Source organism: Haemaphysalis longicornis, unplaced genomic scaffold, assembly GCF_048455015.1.
Source record: "Haemaphysalis longicornis isolate Haplotype H1 unplaced genomic scaffold, Haemaphysalis longicornis Haplotype H1 scaffold_717, whole genome shotgun sequence".
Taxonomy (NCBI): Eukaryota; Metazoa; Arthropoda; class Arachnida; order Ixodida; family Ixodidae; genus Haemaphysalis; species Haemaphysalis longicornis.
This window is the reverse complement of record NW_027526428.1, coordinates 37,400-45,084: the sequence shown is the minus strand read 5'-3', so window position 1 is coordinate 45,084 and position 7,685 is coordinate 37,400.

The following is a 7,685-nucleotide window of genomic DNA, read 5'->3' as shown; positions in this document are numbered from 1 at the left end:
GAAACATCCCCCTCGCGAGGGGCACGATCAAATGCAGAGCATTTCCGGGGGCGCACGACGTTAAGTAGTTTGCGTTACGTTAATGTTGTTGCACTTGTGGCAACTGCTGACGAGAGAGCGCTCGTCAGCAGTAATTTGAATGAGTCAACGATATAAGGCGCGTTCGTAGCGTCCCATTCTGTGTCGGCTTTGTGGCGCAGTGGGTAGAGCACCATGTACATTGCGTTCCGCCCGCAGGGTCGAGGGATCGAAACCGGGCGCCGGATAGTTTTTTTTTTTTTTTTTTTTTATAGTAGGGAGGGGTGCGGTGCGGACTACGGACGTCAACGCGGGTGACATTGTGAGTTACTGAAATGCTCTGCATTTAAAATTGTTAGATTTTTCCTCGGAATTGGGCCTGTACGGCTTTTATAAGTACCTGGTACTGTTCAAGGGCCAACCTTTCGGAGGAACAACTCTGCAAACGAAAGAAAATGTAATACCTAAAAAAGTGCTTTTTTAGGGAATTTTTCAGTCCCAGAGACCCATGAGCCCCCCGAACCCTGCAGCACTTACCATCAGCTACTCAGAATGTATTTTGGGGTAAAGTCTCTTGTCCCAGCAGTCTCCGCCCACAAGAATTATGAAAATCCCTTCACTATCGCCAAAACTAGGCGCAATGAGAAATCGCACATAATTGTTCCCTCTCAACTCGACCGCAGACAACGTGACGAAAGCTACGCGGCTCGCGGCGTTCTCTTCAGCGGCCTTCGATATATCACAGGCCGGGGAGTTTTCTCCTTTTCTCCGCAACGTGGAGGGGTCTATTTCCGGTCTGGTGCCACAAAAAAGCAGGCGAGGGTGCCTGCTCGCAAGGACGCGCTCAGGTTGGTTGGGCGTTTTTGAAGCAATAAACGTTTGTTGTCGAGGGGTCTTGTTGAAAGGGGACTATTGAGTTCGTCACTCAAACTCCGCGCGCACTCAAAACAAAAGAAATGCCAAAGCTGTGCGTACAGGTTCAGGCATAGAAGAGGTTGGTACAGAGCACCGACGATGACGGATGTCGCAGGAAATTCGTGAAATAAGCCGCGAAGTTGACCAGCGACAGCCAATAGGACAGCCATGGCTGCAGTGATGTCGTTTAGGCCATACCAGAGGTGCATAATGAGGAGAACTGAAGAGAGTGCGGTTGGTTTTTCCGCGTCTTCCACAGCGATTTGCGTGCTCACCACTTCACGTGCACGTGTAATATTTGGATCAGGTATTCCTGGCAGTGTAATATAAACGTCGCGCAGGTTTACTTGCACTGCTCAAAAAGTGTTGCAGGGTCCCCTTAACTTACAAACATCGGCAGTGAATTGTCTTCATCTCTTCAACCAAACTAAAAAACGTGCAAAAACAACTCTTCTTACCTAGACCTTGTAAAATACGAAGCAGCAGTTGGCTCAGTGGAAGCTGCTGTGGTGGTGAAAGTGCTGGGAAACCAGGCCTTACAAAGTCTCGTGAAAGCTCTTAGAGAATGTAGTACATGTCGATGGCTCACACTTACGGGGAGTTTGCTTTTTGAAACCGTGAAAGACTTTATCTGTCTGAAGTGCTTCCAAATGCAATTTCAGTGCCAGTAACAAGGCACATTTCAGAACCGGCACCCACAATGCAGCACAAGCTCATTAGAGTTCACATAACTTCAATTTTTCTGAACCCCAGTGCAAGAGATAAAAACCCTAACCACTGTTATCTACTCCACAGTCATTAAACCAATCCTTAAAGGGGCCATGCAGACAAAATAAAAGTTTGTTTTATTCGAAATATTTCGTGTTTTAATGCCCCTAGCGCTTGTCCGGCAGCAAACGATGCTTTATTCCCTGACAAATTAATCAATTTAAATTAAGTTAATATTTTGATTCTCCCGCCAAATCGTGTGATTTCGTGACGTCTGCAATGATTTGTTTACTATTAGTCAACCTAGATGGAGCCACCATACCGTGGCGGGCCGTTTTCTGCCTTTGTTTTTGGCCGTATTTGTACCTCGATTGTTTCTGTTAACGTAGAAAATAATCGTTTTGTGAAACATGGTGTTCGATCGACAAATATGGTCGTGTAGTAAGGCGCCGTCGCTTACGCCAATTGGCCAGTGTCGTCCGAGACAACCCCAAAGCGTTGCAGTGCTGTGCATCTAAATGAAGCATGGGGTGTGAACTACCAGCAGCATTGGTACTTCCATGCTTACAAGTGCTTTCATAACTTCCACTGTTTACCTCGCCATTCTTACTGCTATAAAAAGGATGTGCCCTAAATGTAAGCACAAATAGCCCATTCGTCAAGTTTAAAAGCCCCGCTAATTTGCGTTTGCTTTGCCAACCTCAGCCATTCGCAAAGCTGGCACATATGACATCGTAGGTTCTGTTGCGGGAGATGAGCTAGTGGGTTGCATGGCCGTTCCCTTTTTTCCTAATTATGTAGCTTATTTGAGCGAAGTTTACGTTAGAAGTGGTGTCAGTATGCTTGTGTTTTGTCTGCATGGCCTTTTTAACACAGAAAAGGACCTGCAGAAACACCTTGTGTATCAAGGTGACGGTAGTGGTGACACCGCGGACCCCGAGCCCATGTGGGTTGGACCCACGCACGCCCTCGGCTGTTCGTGGCTTTGCCGCATCTGGGGAAAAGGGCATCCTGGTGGTCGCGCCAAAGCCAGGGTTGTTTTTGTTGGCCTGCTGGCAGTGGCAACACGCCGCTTTGGCCCCCACTTCTCACAGACTGTGCCCCCGGTCTGACCCGCCCTGGGGGGATTCGGCCAGTCACCCTTTCCTGTCCTCCTCTTGGTTCCTTCCCTTTCCTATTATCTTTCCTAACCCTGTCCTGTTATCTCCCTCCTTCCTTATTATACGTTTTTCCAGGCGGCGAGGGTTAAATTTGTGCAAAGATGTCAGTCTTCAATCCAAGCATAAGGTTGTAGTGGCAAGGTTTGGTTAACGTGTACAGCACAGTCCCGTTCCCTTGTTGGGTTGGGTGACCAGCCTTGCCAACGAATTGAAAATAAGTTTAATGGCTACATTTTCTATTCCACTCACAAAATGTGATCAACCTCCTATAGGGTTGTTACCTTTCCCGGAAAAAAAACGGCCCTTCGAGGGGGGGGGGTATGTAGAATGTTTAATTTGTGTTGAAAAAAAGACACCATGTTTTTGACATGTATTGCTATTTATTGTAGCGTTTTCTTAGATAGGAATCAACATAACCTTTGTACTGAAAGTGATTCAGAGCTAGGTTATTGCTCTGTATGTGCTTCACTGAAATGTAACCGCAATTGCTTACTGCCGCGGCAGCATTTCGTTCTTTTCTTCCTCCCTTAGGTCCCCCTCCATCTCGGGCAGCGCGCTTGCCCGCATATTTTTTCTGCTCGCGTGTCTTTGCGCAGCTTGTCGACATATTTATCGTCTTAGTTGTTGAATTGACGCTTATAAAACCCCAAAATGGACATAATCACGGCGCAAAGGCCAAAAAACCGGCTAATGACAGCCGGTTTTAATTATGGACCGGCAACCGGCCCGCTGTTTAAAAAAAAACCGATCGGGCAGGTGGCCACCCTAACCTCCTAAAAGGGATCTCACCGAAGCACTGAGAATCGAACCACCTGAGGCAACACTCAGCAAGTACCTAGTGGTACACTCAACCGACGACAAATCACTAATCATTGACCTGTCAGTGTTCTTCATTGCCAAGTGCATTGAAAACATTGTTGGGAAAGATCACAATGCCAAAAAGGTGCCCTCCAGAGATGTACTTGTTGCGGTAATGCGAAAAAACCAAAGTGAGAACCTTCTGAAGCAAGAAGAAATTTCCAACTTGGCCGTCACCATTGTGCCGCATCGTACTCTAAACACTGTCCAAGGTGTTATTTCTGACAAAGAACTACTGCATGAGGCAGAAGGTGATCTCCTTGAGGGAATGCGAGACCAAGGTAATGTTAGCATTCGTAGAATCGTAATGAAGAGAGGTGGACCAGACATCAAGACCCGACGCGCCATCCTTACTTTCGCCAGCTCTACCCTGCCCGAGACAGTGAAGGCAGCTTTTATTAGCTGTCGTGTTCACGCCTACATGCCTAATTCAAGGCAATGCTTTATGTGTCAGCATTACGGCCATGGAACACTAGCTAGCCGTGGCAAACTCATATGTGGCGAAAACGATCACACCTCTGAGAAATGCCAAAACACAATTATGAAATGTCAAACTGCAGTGGCTCACACGCTGCATACTCATGACCTTGCCCATCTTTCAAAAAAGAAAAGGAGATCATTAATATCCACGTAACTGAAAACATAACTTTCCTAGAAGCACGCCGAAAGCACAAGTTGTTTTCAACCGCATCCTATGCAAACACCACCCGCCGGGGGGTCGGGGCGACGTTTGGTTAGTACGGTGACACAGTGTAGCCTAGCTTATTTGTCACTATCGTTAACCCCTTTTGAACGGTCAGCAGCTCCTGCCTCTAGAGCAGAGGCCCTGGTGGTTCCTCCTCCTGCTGGGCTGCCATCCACAGCCCAGCGCCCCACCGCAACTCCTGCGGAGCACGTGGAGGGTGTGGCGATGGGCGCTGTTGGGACTGGTCCGGCCTCTTCCAGTCCAGCTCCATCGGCCCCCACGACACCTGAGGGCATTGAGAGCACGAACATTGGGGGCTCCACACATACACACATACCCCTTTCCTTCCTGCATCACAGGCTCGGGCTTTGCAGAGAAGCCCAAGGCCACGTCAGGGACCAATCCACGAGGTAAATGTCAGAAGGGTACCGCTTTGGTGACACCTGAATTGTCAGACGAAGATGTGGACACTTTGGCATCTCAACCTGCACAGCAGGCACAAAATGAGCGCCGAAGCACTCGTGGCCGTGGGAAAAAAACCAGCTCCTCGCATCGCAGGCCCTAAACAAGACTCCCTGACGTGAACCAAAACGGGCAACTAACAAACTGCATTTTTATTATTTCTAATCCATAATTCCTGTTGAAAACATATTTCAATGAAATTGTAGGGGTCTCGTAAAAAACTTAGATGATGTATATGAACTCCTTTATAAACATCAATCCCGTCTTGTTTGCCTCCAAGAGATACACCTGAATCCCAAGCAAAGTAACTTTCTGAAGCAATACACTGTCTTCAGGAAAGATGGAGATGCCTTTGCTTGTTCACCTGGCGGGTTTGCCATTGTGACCCGAAAATCCATCTTATCCCAGTCGATTAGACTACTCACCAGGCTTGAGGCGGTTGCTGTCAGCGTTATCATTTTTGGTCAGCTGATTACTGTATGTTCCTTATACATTCCCCCAGATTATCGTCTATCTACCTCAGAATTCGAGTCCTTGGTGGATGAGCTTCCTGAACTCTTTATCTTAGTTGGAGATCTAAGCGCACACAACAAACTCTGGGGTCCTGGGAGAACTGATGCCCGTGGCCGTTTAATTGAACATTTCTTGGTATCATCTGGTGTTTGTCTGTTTAGCAAAAACAGCTAACAGATTGCAACACCACACACAACACGTATTCACGCATAGACTTGGCAATCAGTTCGACCGTTAGGAAGTGACCATTTTTAAGTATCCTTGTAGTGCCTAGGCCAAGACCCCTACACTGCAACCCCAACTAAAAGGTTTAAAGAAACCGTTGCAGACTGGGAGAAATTTAAGCAGAAATCTTAACTCTCACACCAGTGGTGTAACTAGATAGGACGGCGCCCAGGGCAAATATATTTTCGCGCACCTCATGATAATATTGATAGTGATTATTATTATTATTATTATTATTATATTGTCGTCAATATGTTGAAAAAAGGCCACCTGGCTGTTTTAGTAAAGCGAATGAGTGATTGTTGGATTGATTGTTCGCTACAGTGGACGATAGCCGTCTTAGCATATGTATTCATCGTACCATATGCCAGAAGTCCACAAGGTTCGAAAGAAAAGTGAAAGAAAAAACGGGCCTTCTCGGTAACCGGTTCTCGTCTCGCTTCACATGAAATAGGACTATGAAATGTATTGCTCAAATGATTTATTGCAACTTCATATCTGCATACTATGCCCACATTTTTTATTAATGCTAACGATGCGTAAAATACTCATCCCGGGAATCCCTGTTGTCACCTCGTCGCATATCACTGCCGTTTATGACGCCAGTGCTGATGCTCATCGTCAGCAAGTTGCCAAGAAAAAAAAATGACTCCAATCCACGCTGTGAAGGTGGTTGGAAAGCAAAGCTTTAAACGACGCCCGCAAGAATATCCCAATGCGACGTCACTTGGATTCACACACATGGCTCTACAAGGAGTGAAACAAGAGATTCTGCCAGCCGTTACCTAAAATTCACGGGGCGGCGTCACGAACGTAGCAGTGTCAGCCACGGCCAGGGCTAGAGCGGCGGATCCCGCCACTGTAGCCCGGCCGTGAGTCGGCGGAAAGAAAACGGTGAGGAGCGTCTTTCGAAGTGTGAGACAACGGAACCTAGCCATCCTGATGTGCTAGCTTGGGGCTGCGGCAGGAAATAGAACGCAACCGCGCAAGCTCAGGAGCGCAACGCCTTCCACTGAGCATTCGAGGCGGGTATAGTTTTTGATGGAATACGACCATAATGCTTTGGAGTGAATATAAAAGAGGGTCCCTAACATCTACTGCACGTGGTTCACCTCGCCAGCTCGCCTTGTAAGAATACCTGCAAAGGAATAATCTAATTGTAAGGGTGCCACCCACCCCACCGCCTGCTTCTGGAATACAAACGAAAACAGAAAGCACATGCATACGTGCAGCACCCACACACACTCGATATCATCTGGGGTTGCCTTCTGGACTCCGCACCCAAGTATTCACACATAGGTGCATGCGCCGCTTTGTGACAACGAAAGCAGTAAGGAAAGCAGAAAGGAAATCAGAAAGGAAAGAAACTGCTTGAACAGCCACATTGTAGCAAAAGAATAGTGCTGAGGAAGACAAGGGCGGACAGAGAAGGACATATATGCGGGGAGGTGCACGGGGCGCTAGCGCCCCGTGTGTGTCCTCCGACATTGCGCCCCATGTGTGGCTTGCTCTACTCGTCCTTGTCTTCCTGAGCCCTGTTCTTTTGCTGCAATGTCGTGCCAACAAGCCCATACTGGCGCTCTCTTGAACAGTGACTTTTGCGGCAGTGCCGCCCCGCTGCGGTGACATACGGTAACCAGCTGCCGCTTTTTCCCCTAGGGCACATGTTGGGAGGACTCGGATCGGCGCCCCCTCCCAAGTGGCGCCCGGGGCACATGTACCCCCTTGCCCCCCCTTAGTTACGCCACTGTCTCACACACTTCCATAGGACGCTTGGGTATTGATGAAGACTGTAGCCATGTCACAGCGCATATCCTTGATGCTTGAGAGAAATTCCTTCCCCAGACTTCTGGTTTGATTGATTGATTGTGGGGTTTAACGCGCCGACACAACGCAGGCGATGAGGCGCGCCGTAGTGGAGGGCTCCGGATTAATTTTGACCACCTGGGGATCTTTATCGTGCGCCGAAATCTCGTACACACGGGCGTTTTTGCTTTTCGCCTCCATCAGAAAAGCTGCCGCCGCGGCCGGGAATCGAACCCGCGACCTCGTGCTCAGCAGCGCAACGCCTTAGCCACTGAGCCACCGCGGCGGGTCAGACTTCTGGTAACACAAGTAACCTAAAGTAAAGTAACAAGCAC